The sequence below is a fragment of the Pteropus medius genome, unplaced genomic scaffold, assembly GCF_902729225.1.
Source record: "Pteropus medius unplaced genomic scaffold, Ma_sr-lr_union100, whole genome shotgun sequence".
NCBI lineage: Eukaryota > Metazoa > Chordata > Mammalia > Chiroptera > Pteropodidae > Pteropus > Pteropus medius.
Window position 1 is genome coordinate 54457205 of NW_024344378.1, and position 14711 is coordinate 54471915.

At 33.3% G+C, this 14711-nt stretch overlaps 1 pseudogene; it reads left to right on the forward strand.

The window, feature by feature from the left end:
* The first annotated feature begins 13721 nt into the window (after positions 1-13721).
* LOC120608963 (40S ribosomal protein S4-like) lies at positions 13722-14509 on the forward strand (annotated as a pseudogene).
* Positions 14510-14711: the final 202 nt, after the last annotated feature.

A 14711-nucleotide genomic window follows, 5' to 3' on the forward strand; every position in this document is an offset into this window, starting at 1 on the left:
TCCCCACAAGCAACAAATAAGAAGGGTTTGATGTATATTTTTTACTAGTATGCATTTATTTCAAAACATTTTGGTGTTTTGTTTGCATATGTCACAAATTTGGATAATAAAAATAAAATGAGTAATGACTAGTGTTACAGAGCATTTGCTATGCCCCAGGCATTTAGCTGCTTTTTATGCACTGACTCATTTAATGCTCATAGGAACCCTGTAAAATAGGCGCTATCATTATCCTAACCTGTGGATGAGGAAACTGAGGCAAAAATAGGCACATAAATGACATCAAATTATAGATCTAATTCTGCTTATTACATTTTTCAATTAGTATTTTGAGTTCTAGGTCTACCCACACTGTCGTCTGTGCATGTGCTGTGTTGATTGTGGAATGGTATACTATTACGCTCACTCTACATGAACCTCTAGAAGGCCTCCAAATTTCTGCCTCCGATGTCAAAGGAACAGTGAACATCTTTATTTGTGTTCACTAATAGACCCCTATCTATAGGATATATAGAAAGCTACATAACCAGCAGTAGAACTGCAGGTGTAGAGTAAGCATGTTATTTACTTAAAGTATGTAACTTGATTATGCCTCTGATTGACTGTACTAGATTTCATGCCCACCAAATATCTCTACATCCCTGTCAACATGTAGCAGTGGACAATATTATGATTTTTGTTAAGCCATTAATATTAAAATAATATCTCATTATATTTACATTTTCATTTTTCTAATTACTAATAAATTTGAACATCATTCCATGATTTATAATCTCTTTAAAATTTTATTAGTAAACTATAACCCAGAATATCCCCTTCCTTTACTAAAGATGCACACCAATTTTATTCTACACAGTGACCAAATGGGAAAAGTTTCATATGTTAAGTAGCAATAGCTTATTTCTAAGCAGTCAATAGATGAGACAGACTTGATAGTAAGAAAAATTACAGAATAAAAATAACTCTTATTTTGTTTTTTGTTTTTACTGGAAAAATTAAAATAGAAAACTCGGGAAAAGGAACAAGTGTTTCATTGGTGGGGAGATGTGCTAAGATTCTCCTGGTCATTGTTGTGGTTAAGATTCTTTAGTCATTTGAGTTTTATTTATTTCTCTACTTATAGTTGAAGATATATTCTATAACCCTGCATGACATATGTCAAAGCCCATGCTCTCAAATTGTTCAGCCTGCCATAATGATAATGTAATAATATAAATAAAGATAAATGAGCCATGAGTTTGTAGAAATAACCCAGTTGGGAGATTAAGATTTGAGAAGTATTCATCAGAAAATGATACTTTCTTTTGTCACTTCATCCCATGCTTAATTTAAAAATTAAGAGAGCATCCTTAATTCTACATCCCTGTTTTTGCCTATGAATGCACACTCACATACATACACACTTAATCTATTTTATCATTACCATTAACACCCAAGAAAATTACAAATGCAAGAGATAGTCTGGTGTTTGTGAAAAACTACAAGAAGCTCAGCATGACTGGGGCATAAAATATGAGACAAGTGAAGTGAAAGGAGCTAGAGATGGGCAGAGTCATGTGCGCCATATAAAGGATCTTGTAAAGCTGATGGGGAGTCCGTGAAAAGATTTAAAGGGAAAAAGATTTGATTAGAATTGCAGCTTACTGGATGATGAATTTTAAAGGGACAGGATTAAAAGAAGAATGTGACAATAGTAATTCAGACGACCAACAATGAAATGGCAAAAGGCATAGAGAGGAAAGACTGAGAAAATAACATCAACAAGATACATATTTGGAAATATGAAGAGCCTGAGTAGGGAGAGAAGGAAAGCAAAGAGTTTAAAAATAGGTTCTAGGTTCCTGGAAAACACAAATTATAGTGAGAAGAAAAGATACAAATAGGATGATTTTGCAATAAAGTCCACTATTCTCTTAGGTTCACCATTCAAGAAGCAAACAAGCCCTGATGCCACAGTAGTAAGAGCCAAAGCTTATAACTGCTGAACCTGTCCAGGCACAGTCGTATGTGCTTTACATAGAACACTCATTTAATTCATTGAATTAACTCATTTAATTCCTACAACAACTCTAAGTCCTATAATAACTAACGTTTTTCAGATGAGAAAACTAAAACCCAGAGTTTAGGTAATCAGCCAAAATCACACAGCAAAGGGGTGAATCAAGCACAAGTAATGTGATTTTAGAGTGTGTATTGCAGAATCAGTGCTCTTACTGACTGCGCAACTCTGCTTAGTGTTCCAGCTTAATAAGCCTCGTTGAATAAGTATTAACCCCACCCCACACACACTCAGGCAGGCCTCCAGTACCTCCATCCCTCTCTCCTCACTGCTGCCTGATACCACCGTGGAGAGAGTAGCAACCTGTGCCAAGGCTAAGTCTGCTGAAGTGGAGAGGGTAGAAAGAGAGAGTTCTGTCAGCTTCTAGGCTACGGTCCAAACACAAATATCATTTAGCTGTATCACCAAAGCCTTGGCTACAGTCCTCACAACAACTACCAATGCCATATTTGCAATACGTGTTTTTATGGATGTTCCCATTGCAGTGAATTGGTGTTGAACTGCTAAACTGGTACTTTTTCCAGGTGACAAGAGAGAGGCTTAACGTATCCTCTTTTTTTCTTAGAAAATAGAAAATATAATTCAGGACATATGCCTCAAATCTCTTCACATGTATTAGCTCAGGTTGTTGAGAAGCATAAGCCACAAAAGCTATTACCAGCAGTCTTCTTGTGTGAGAGAACTGCCTGTGCCTCTCTAACCCACTCAGTAGGACCAGGAGATAGCATTAGGCCACATAGATAAAGAAATATGACAGATTGAGGCCCTTAGTTGATGGTGGCTTCATTTCCTCAGGAGTTCTAGCAATGAGTTATATTAGTAGAACTGACAAAGAAAATTTGGTTACCAACATTTGAAAGAGAATATAAGAGGAAGCGTGTACTTATAGAAATAAAGTAAGAGGTCAATTTTGCATATTTTGAGTATGAGAATATCTGAGACAGCTAGATGGAAATATACAGCTGACATATATGTCAGAACTGAGGCAAGCAATCTGTAGTGAATAGTGCATTAGGAGTTCTGTTTCTTATTGGGCTAATTTCTGTGTATTTTTTATTACAATAAATTTTCAGTTTTCTTTTATTTCCTTGTACAAAAAAGTCAATGACTTTTATTTATATGTATATGTGCATACACCCACATATATATATATCTCCTGTGTACAAAAAGTCAATAAATTGTATTTACATATATGTACATATATATATGCACACATGTTTGTATCAATTATTTCAACATGCTGATTGTAGATTAAACATATTCAACAGAGAGAATTTGCAAAATAAAGAAAAGCACATTGATGGAGGGGAAGGGCAAGGGTGTATGAGCAAAATTTTAACAAGAACCAATGTGTAAAAGTTGCATAGCAGGAGTTATCTCAGCAAGGTACAAAAGAGTTACTAGAGGGTCTTCATAGATAGTAGAGTTTAGAGTTTCAAGAATAAAAGCATGACTGAAAATGTGTGCTAAAACATGGGTAACCAAAAAGAGTAGGATCAAAAATGGAAAGTTCCATTGAATGTTGAATATTAGGTTGACTGTTTTCCTTAATGATGGCACTTGAGAGCTGATTGCTGTGGGTTGAGGAATGAAGAAAAGAGGAGGAAATGACACAATTATGATTAAATCAGAGAGAACAGTTTGACATTATCAAAATAATTTAACATTCTCTTATAGTTTCTCCAATGCAATGAAATAAAACAGAAATAAAAAGTGTGACTACTGATTATCCAGAAAGAAATATAATAGTCTCTATGAACAGAAAAAAATGACTCCCTACTCAGAATATCTGAGCAAATTAAGGAAATACTATTGAAACTATCAAGGTTGAGTAAAATGGTTTAATATACATTCTGTATATTTATAATCAATAGTTTTTTATTTAGCAGAATAATTAGTGTGTAACACAGTGGAAACTTGGCCTAATCAAAAGAGCACCATAAATATAATTTACTCAAGATTTATCATAATAAGAATAGATCAATGAAGATATTTTAAACATATGTAAGACTTCTTTCAAGATAGTATCAATATACTTTTCTATATTCCTTCTGATAAATACTATTAAAACCCTGGATATAATATATAAAGTAAACATAAGAAGACTCAGAAAGGTCAAGAGAAGAAGATAGACGGGCTAGAGACTTTAGGACACGATTAGTGATGTGATGGTGAATTCCCTGGGTTTTCTTTTAACTCATATATCCCAGACTTGGTGCTGAAAAAAACAACAAAACAGAAACAACAATGCGGGGAAAAAGTCTCAACTAAAACCTGCTCTCTCTAGCCAAAAGAACAGAACAGGGGCAGTCTAGTACTTCTTATACAACGGATCTGTTCCAGCCCAAATCCACAAAACTCCTAGAAGAAAACATAGCAAGAGGCTCCTCGACATTGAATAAGTGTTTTTTTTTTCTTTTTTTTTGGATATGACACCAAAATCACAAGCAACAAAAGCAAAAATAAACAAATAAGAATACATCAAAATAAAAAGCTTCTGCACAAAAAAAGAATAAAAAAAAGAAAAAACAGGAGAAAATATTTGCAAACCATATATCAGAGAAGGGGTTAAAAATTATATAAATATATAAATATATAAAGAACTTATATAACCCAATAACAAAGACAAAACAAAACAAAATATTGATTAAAAAATGAACAGAGGAACTGAACAGACATTTTCCAAGGGAAACATATAAATGACCAACAGGCACATTAAAAGATTATTATCAAGGAAATTATTAAGGAAATGCAAATTGAAGCCATAAAGAGATGTTTCTTCACATCTGTTAGGATGGCTATCACCAACTCAGAGATAACAAGTGTGGGTGAGGATGTGGAGCAAAGGCACTGTGGAAAATTTCTCAAAAAATTAAAAATAGAACTACCATATGATCCAGCAATCCCACTTCTGGGTATCTAGCCAAAGGAAATGAAAATAGAACATTAAAAAGATACCTGCACTCCCATATTTATTGCAGCATTATTCATAATAGCCAAGATATGGATGCCTAAGTGTCCATCAATGGATGAATGGATAAAGAAGATTCATGTATGTACACAATGGAATATTATTCAGCTATAAGAAGGAACTACTACCATTTACGACAACGTGAATGAATTTCGAGGGTATTATCTTAGTGAGATAATCTAGATAGACAAAGACAAATATTGTATGATATCACTTATACGTGAAATCTAAAAAAGTCAAATTTGTAGAAACAGAGTAGAACAGTGATTACTAAGGGCTGGGTGGTAGAGGAGTTGGGGAGATGTTATTAAAGGGTATGAATTTGCAACTAGAAGAGAATAAGTTCAGAAGATCTAATGGATCGTAAGTGATTATAGGCAACAATACTGTTTTACATATTTTAAAATTGCTGAGAGACTGGATCTTAAATATTCTCACCACAAAAAAAAAGATAATTATGTAATGTGATAGAGGTGTTAGCTAATGCTACAGTGGTAATCATATTGAAATATATAAATGTATCAGAATCAACATGTAAATCATAACTTATACAATGTTATATGTAAATTATATTTCAATTAAAAATAAATTGGTCAATCTTAAAAGATTACATACTATGTGATTTTATTTTTATAACATTCTTGGAACGATAAATTCATAGAAATTTAGAAGAGGTTAGTAGTTTCCAAGTACTAAAATATTTCCCTCGGGGCAGGAGGGAAATAGATGTGGCTATAAAAATCCAAAATGTGGGATCCTTGAGCTGATAAAATATTCTGATTCTTGACTGTATTCATCAGTATCTTACATGCAATATTGTACACAAACCTGTAAATAATGATTTGTTTTTTTTTCCTAAAAGTTGTTACCATTTGGGAAAACTGGTTTAAGTTTACATAGGATTGGTTTGTATTATTTTTTCCAATTATACCTCAATCTATGATAATTTAAAATAAAAATTTTAATTAAAATGTTTAATTGAAAACATGTACATAAATTCATCTGTTATCTTTCTATTATCTATCTATCTAATCTATATATCTAATCTTTTACCTGATGTAATGTCTCACTATTAGAAACAATATCAATTTTTACCTGAATATTTAACAAATTAAAATGAGTTGTAGAGCAAATATGAAAAATATTTTAATTTAAGTTGTTTTGAGAAAATTATTTAAACGTTAAAAAGTTATACATGATAGAAAATATAAACATGCTGAAAAATACTAAAAAAGTACAAAAAAATATTAAAACATTTCTCAATTTTGGTAATGAAATGAGTAGGGTAATGACAACAGGAATAGAAAAATTAATCCAACAGAAATAAATTTTGGAAATAGAGCTATGTCTGAATGTATTTAGATAGATAAACTGGTAGATAGAGTGATAGATAAATAGATTAGATAGACAGATGATAGATAGATAGAAATTGTTACTTAATAAAGGTGACACTCATAGGAATGGAATGATAAAATTAAGAAAAATAAATGATAGATTCCCTAATATATATCATACTTAGAAGTATATTCTAGAGAAATTAATAAAAAAAACATAGTGGCAAAAAAATTGGAAGCATAAATAGTGAACTCTTTTCTGTAATTTTGCTGCAGGGAAGACATATATTGCCTTATTTATTTTTATCTATTTATTAAATTTTGAATGAATAATAAATTAACATTATTCCTGATTTTAAATGCATAAAAGAGCATACATTGAAAAGTTTCTTTTCCTCATACCTAATTGAATTTTCCTCTCTATAAGCAACAAAGGGACATGGTTTTATGTATAACCTTCCAAATGTATTATATGGAAACGTGAGTAAAAATGTGCACTTGTATTTCCCATTTTTACATAAATAGAAGCATACTACTCACATTGTTTTGACCTTTGCTTCTCCTCACTTAACAATTTGTCTCAGGAATGAAAATAGCAAAACTTTATAGTACTAGCCTATGTGTCGGGTCCTACTCTAAGCCCTTTTCAAGTGTTTATTCATATAATCCTCACAATAATCCTATGAGGGGAGCAATATCATCATTTTCATTTTTCAAATAAGAAAAGGGATGTGCAGGAAGTTTAAGTCTCCCTTGTTCAATACCCAGCTTTAAAGTCTACATTTTTAAAAATGTTATTTTGATGTCTTGATAGCACTCCATTTAGTATATAAAGAGCTCTCTCCTTTTCCATGACTACAAAGTATTACATTATATGAATGTACCAGTATTTATCGAACTGGTGCCTGTTGAAGTTATTTCTATTTTTTGCTATTCAAAAAAAATGCTGCAATGCATATACTTGTAGATACTTCTCTTAGCATTAGTCTGAAATGCAAAATCAATTTGCTAGAGCAGAACTACTGTGTAAAAGAGCACGAGCAGTTGTAATTTAGAGATACTTGCCGAATTGCTCTCTGTTTTGTGTTTCATCAATGTATTCTTCACAACACCAATGGAAAAAATAAAGGTTGAAAGAATATAAAATAAAATTAGCATCACACTTTTTCCTCCAGTAACTGGATAACTGATATTTTTTAAAAGTTGCTATCGTATTTTTGTTTTCCATTGAGTTTAGAGGATATGTGAAGGGTCAATTTGTGTTGTGTCTCTGTATTTTCCGTTCCCAATCTACCTCTACTCCATTCCTCACTCATTCCTATATTCACGCTTTTTAAAGCAGGCTTTTAATTTTTAATTATTCTAATCTTGTACTTTTACCAAGGGTGGAAGAGGAAAAGCACTTTGAAGTCAATACATACCCCTACCTTTGTAAAAACCATTGAAGAAATTGATATTTATTGAGAAAGTCATTCTGAGAGAAAACAAGTGGCTCTTTGCTGCAATAAGAGGAATGTGCCACTGAGGGCCTCACATTGCAGGGGAAAATAAACAAGCTCCTTGGTGGCAGCTCTTTGGTAAGATGGCAAGATATCAGGGGAAATGAAGGCATAGTGGTCAAAGAGAGGTGGACTCAAAGCACAGGGGGTCCTGACATCTGCAAAGGATTCTGTGACATAAATATAATTCAAAAAGGGCCCTGGCAGCAGTGTTGAAATGATGCAGATTTGGAACCATACCTACCACAAGGATTTTCAGTGAGGACTGGTAACCAACCAAAAGAGAGAATTCTCCGTGTTTATGCTATCCTAGATCCCAGGGCATGATTTGGGCTCGAATGACAGGGAGGAAGGGGGTGGGGGGGTGGGGGTGGGGGGGTGGAGTAAATTTACATTTGTTTAGTGGAATGCAGAGGAAGCTCAGAATCATAGTTAAAGTATTTTGCGAAGCTCTTTCCTACCTAAAAGGTAGAAAACTCATTAAAAGCAGATGCATTGCCTTTTCTCTTTTTCTCTAAAAGTGGCTATTTAAGTTTTCAGCCAGCAGAAGACTGCGAATGTACATCTAATGAACAAAACTCTGTACCTAATGCTAATTAATTAATATATTGGTGGAAAAGGCACAAAAAGAAAGGCCTTTATTTTGAAATTATGTCCAGAAGTTGATAATTTTAATAAAAAAACACTTTCGGAATCCTATTTTTTAATTCTGAAATTGCTCCCTTTTACCTGTGTGATCCAAGTTATGTTTGCACTGAACATGTAAGCTTTGTCCTACGGGGACAGTGATAGAGTTAATATCTTTTCATGCTTTAGGATATTGCTCCTTTATTACCCAAAGAGAGTATTCACCAAACTGGTAAAGATTTTCTCGAAGATGTGGAGGAAACACTGAATGTGCAGATATTGAACCATTTCTCTCAACCTATCAGCAGTTAATGTGATTATGAGATCCCAGGACAGGTTCCAGGGAACCCTGTATGAATTTTGTTTTCAACCAATAGATATTTGAGGAAGATGATTTATCTTCTCTTAGTCCAGCGCCTTAGGTCTGTCTTAAAAAAGTACACCATCTAGTGAAATTGCAATTACTTTTGTCCTATTCAATCTTGGTTCAATTTTATTAGTAACTGCTTTGAGGTACCTGGTAAAAATACAACTATTCATTTCTTGAAAAATGCTATAAAAAGATTATTTGTTTTTAGTTGGAAAACAAAATGCCATGTGTCTAAAGTACTATAAAAAGCAGAATTCCCTTTAGTTGGAAGATATTAATTGAGAAATTATGTATTTTTCTAAAATATAAAAAATATGCTGGTCTGTACATAAATAAGTATTTTTAATAAATGGCCAAGTAGCCTTATTGGAAAATTTTTGTAGAACAACAAATAAAAAACTAAACTGCTCCTAAGATTTATTTCTACTCCTTTTCACTTTTCTCTTGAAATTTTCCTGTATCCACTTGTCACAGCACCACAAATGGATAGATCAGAGCAAACACGGGAGATGCTATTGGTATCTCATGCTGTTAACCAGGCTGGTATACCCATCTGACACTGCTTAAAAATATTGGTGCTGACAACTGTTCCCTTTCACTGGAACAATTCCCTCAGCCTATGGGCTTCAATTTTCACAGGAGGTATCCCACAGCTAAAGATTGATTGCTCTGAGTACACAAAAGACAAAACATGGGACCTCTTGCCTCAAGTAGTGTTATGGATTCGGAGGTCTCTGCATCAAGACATTCTAGATTACCTGAGACTATATCCTTGCTCAAAATCTTTCCTTTCTATTCTACTACTTTCTTCACTCCCTTTCAGATTTTCCCTAAAAATAGCCCTTTGATAAATGATGTGTAACCAATCCCTTTCTTGGACTCTAGTTCTAGGCAACTGAAGTTGTCATGCTGTATGTTTAAGATGAATAAGTATTTCAAGAAGAACATGGTGGAGAAAGATATCTTGTACAGAGAAATAGTGTATGTATAACTTTGGAACCAAAACAAACAAAACGCCTAAAGATGCCATACTCAGGAAGGTGCCATTTGGAACTTTTAGTGTTAGATGGAGATAGCACAGGAAGTCAGGTCCTGATGAGAGGTAAGTCTGTAAAGATGGATTCCAATCAGCTTAGTAGGAGCCATCCAACCTCATCCTCCCTAAAGACCACAGAGGCCTGTTCTAGGGTCTGGAGTTGGGGCAAATTCAAATATATAAAAGTTAACTCTTTTAGTCTTTGGGATTCTCTGTGCTTTTCCCTGTTTTATGTGTGGGTAACTACAACAGTCACAAGTGTAAGTATCCAAAGGCAAAAGGAATCTTTCACTTTTTTGTGGCATGCACAAGTCAAAACCAATGTATCACTCTCCTTCACCATTTACCCAGATTGTTTTGACACCTGTGCCCGGTAGTAATATGCATGTCCATGATACAAATCCAAAGTGCTGGAATGGACATAAATATAAGACAGCGGAGTCATTGTCCAAGATATAAATAGTAATCTCTGCAAAGCACCTAAGACATCCTCTGACTCTCACTGAACAAGTCCTGTAAATGTCTTGAACTTTCATGTGACCTGCAACATACCTCTCTCAGTGAAATTTCATGTCTGTTACTTATATCTACTCTCAAAAGTCTTCCTCCTGGGAGCTCTCTGTGGAACCTGAGGGAGTGATTATAAGAGAAGCTGATCTGTGTTGTTCTTTTTCAATCTGAGCAGTGGCCAGTCAGTTTAACCCGGTCCAATTTTAGAGCTGGCCAGAAAATTCTGTGATAGAGGCATTGCGTTTTTGAATCATAGATTCGGTCAAATTAGAAAGGTTACATTTCAAATGTTTGCAGAGGTCGGGAATTAGGGGTAACAATTTATTAGTCTGTGGACCAGCTTAGTCACCTAGAAGTCTACAACCCCCAAAACAGGCAACTCTACCCAATATATTCAGGCGAATAGAATCATGTTTGTCTCCAATTTTGTTAAGCAGGTCATCTTTCACAGTACTGATGGTTGGTAAGGGCTGAAGAAGCCAGAGCTGACCAGTGGCTACTTACCTATATCTCTAAACTCTGTCTTTACTATCTTGCATTTTTATTGCAGTAGATTTTTCTAATTATGATAATAATACATGATGAAAGCAGAAAATATTCAATACAGTACATCATAAAGGAAAGAAAATCCATAATAGTAATGCTCACATTGACAATAGTGACTGTTTATATTGATAAATTAGGATAGTTGGATGTAGCTGATTAGGTATAGTCATTTTTACAGGGCTTTTTCATTGCTGGAGACTGTGAAACAGCATTGTTGATGCAAGTGTTTTGCTATAGCCTAACAGAAATAGCTACTTTAAAATGTAAGTCATCTGTGCCATATAGAGATGTGATCTTTAACATGGCTCTAAACTCTATTCCTTCACCCATCCTTATTCCAACAGAGTATTTAAGGGATAGAAAAGAAGCAGGACTAGTATAAGCAGATCTGTTTTGTACATTTCTTTAAAATACAATGTTTTTTGGTGGGGAGGGGCAATGTGGTACTAAGTATCTATGTTCTTAATGCTATCAATTTAAAATATGCATTCTGAGAAACTTTTTTCTTATAGAAATGAGTCCTTGGGATTACATTGGCATTTTCTATACATGTGTGTGAGTGTGTGCATGTGCATAGGTTTACATATTTGCACACACAAACATTTTTGTATGGCTACAATGTTCATAATAGCAAAATGTTGTAAACACCCTAAATGAAATCAACTTGGGATCTATTTAACATATAACAACTAAAAACAATTATAAATATGTTTGTCTGGGTGTGTGCATGAAAAGTGACAAAAAGTTTAATTATGTTAGAATTATAATTTGTCATTTTACTTTTTTATTAAAAAATGTTATGGAACTTCTGATAATCAAAAATACATATATACATATAAAATATTAATAGTTAATATTTAAAAGAAAAAAACAGAGAATACATGAAAATATCTACACCAAACAAAAGAAATTTTCACTAAGCAATATGAAACAAATTTTGAATAAAGAGAGATAGACAATGTTCTTGAACTTTAAAAAAATCAAACTACGTAAAAAATTAATTACCCACCATCTGACCTTATAATTATCTGCCATGAAATCTCTCCAAAAATCACAGTGTATGTTTTTGGAACTTAACAAAATTTCATTTAAAACTTTAAAATAGTATAAACTTTAAAACTTTGTTCCTCAAAAACGGTGACTTCATCTTTTGATGAAATGTGTGAGGAATATTTACAAATTTCACAAAATAGTAAGCCACAGATAAAGCATTTGTATATTTCAAAGTAAAATCAATAGATAATATTCTCTGATCTCACTAAACTGGAACAAAAATTTGATAACAAAACAAAATATTCAAAACTCCCTAACATCTAGAAATAACAAAAAGAAATCTTTCTGAGACAACTTGAGAAAAAAATCCAAACTTAAGTTGTAGAATAATTAAAATTATCAATCATGAAAGCTATTTATATTAGAAAATGTGAGATAAAGGCATGCAGTTTTAATTGAAGACAGAAAAAAAAAGCAACAAACAACCTAAGGATAGCAGAAAGATAGATTTAATAAAGATAAAAGCAGAATGTAATTAATTAGAAATAAGGAAAATGGCAGAACTAATAAATAAGCCAAACACTGAATCTCTGAGCAAACCAATAAACTAGATAATGGAGCAGTAGAAAGAACAAATACATAACATAATAAATGATGAGAGGTAAATCACCATATTTGGAGGAAATTAAAAGATTAACAAGAGACTATGTCTTTCAAGTCTGTAAAAGCAGTTGGAAACCCAGAGGAAAAAGGAACATTTAAGGAAGTCACATGAATAAATTGAATCCAACACAAACAGAGTAGCTATGCACCACTTACTATGGAAAAAAATAGAGTCGTGAAATTGCTACCCTCTGTCCAAAATTACCAAACGCAGACATTTTTTCAGGGAACCTTCACCAAAACTTTCATAAATCCCCAAATTCCAAAGCTATTTAAAATGGTTAATGACATTAAAAAAAAGACTCTTTTTTATGAAGCTAGGCCTACAGTAATATCAAAATCCAACATAGAATTTATAAAAAGACCAAACCAAACATTATAATATTTATTGATGAAAATGCTAAATAAATATTATCAAACACAATCAGACACACACTAAAACAATACTTTTTGGCATAACAAAGGAAGTTTATGCCATTACAGCAAAAATGCTTCAGCATTAAGAAACCCATTAATTTTATTACACTAACGAATGATAGAAGAAAGGCATAAGATAATTTCCATAGATGTAGAGGTCTTTACTAAAGGCCTTTAATAAAACTTAGTATCCATTTTGATTAAAAAACTTAAAATAAGAATACAAGGATACTCTTTAAATATTATGAAATACAGCTGTCTCAATCCAAAACTAATTTCTTTTGCCAATAAAACACTAGAAACATTCTCATTAGAATTCTAAAACAAGGTGGCCACTATTACCATTATTGTGATATCATTTCGTAAACATCAGCCATTGTAGCTAGACAAGGGAAAGATATTAGACATATGAAAATGACAAAAGAAATTATGATTTTCATTACTTATTACTGATGTGAATGTATACTTGGAAAACCCCAGATTCGACTAAATCAGATAGATTGAGATATCTGATGAAATTCAGATAGATTTTTAGGTACAAAATCCATACATAGAAATCAATAATTTTCCTATTTACAAACAACAACAAAAAAAATGGAATGAAAATAATGGAAAAATATCTTATTTGAAACAACTTAAAAAGTGATAAAATCTCTCTTAATAAACTTAACAGCTATTTCTGTGCCCAGTGCAGCCATGGCTCGTGGTCCCAAGAAGCATCTGAAATGTGTAGCAGCTCCAAAGCATTAATGCTGGATAAACTGACTGGTGTGTTTGTTCCTCATCCATCTACCAGGCCCCACAGGCTGAGAGAATATCTCTCTCCCATCATTTTCCTAGGGAACAGACTAAAGGATAACCTAATGGGAGATGAAGTAAAGAAGATCTGCATGCAGAAGTTTATTAAAATGATAGCAACATCTGAACTGATGTAACCTTCCTACCTTACTGGTTTTATGAATGTCGTCAGCATTGACAAGACTGGAGAAAATTTCCTTCTGATCTATAACTCCAAGCGTTGCTCTGCTGAGGAGGCCAAGTACAAGTTGTGCAAAGTGAGAAAGGTCTTTCTGGGCATAAATCCCTAAAATGATGACTTATGATGCTCACACCATCTGCTACCCTGATCCCCTCATCAAAGTGAATGACACATTCAGATTCATTTGGAGACTGGTAAAATTACTGATTTCATCAAATTTGACACTGGTAACCTGTGTATGGTGACTGGAGGTGCTAACCTGAAAAGAATTGGTGTGATTACCAACAGAGGGAGATGCCCTGGCTCTTTTCATGTGGTTCATGTGAAAAATGCCAATGGCAACACATTTGCCACCTGGCTCTCCAACATTTTTGTTACTGGCAAAGGTAACAAACCATGGATTTCTCTTTTCTCTGCAAGGGTAACCACCTCATCATTGCTGAAGAAGAAACAGGGACTGGCAGCCAAACAGAGCAGTGAGCAAAATGATCTCAAGGTGACATGATTGGAAGAGTCTTTGTACCTAACTAAAGATAAGTATAGCAAAAACAAACAAACAAACAAACATCTTTAACAAAAATATACTGTCTGGATGTAAAGAATATTTTAAAACATTTTTGAAAAAAATCAAAGAAAACTGAACACAGAAAAGTAATACTGTGATATGAAATAAAAAGACTCACATTTGTACAAATGTCAGTTCTCTC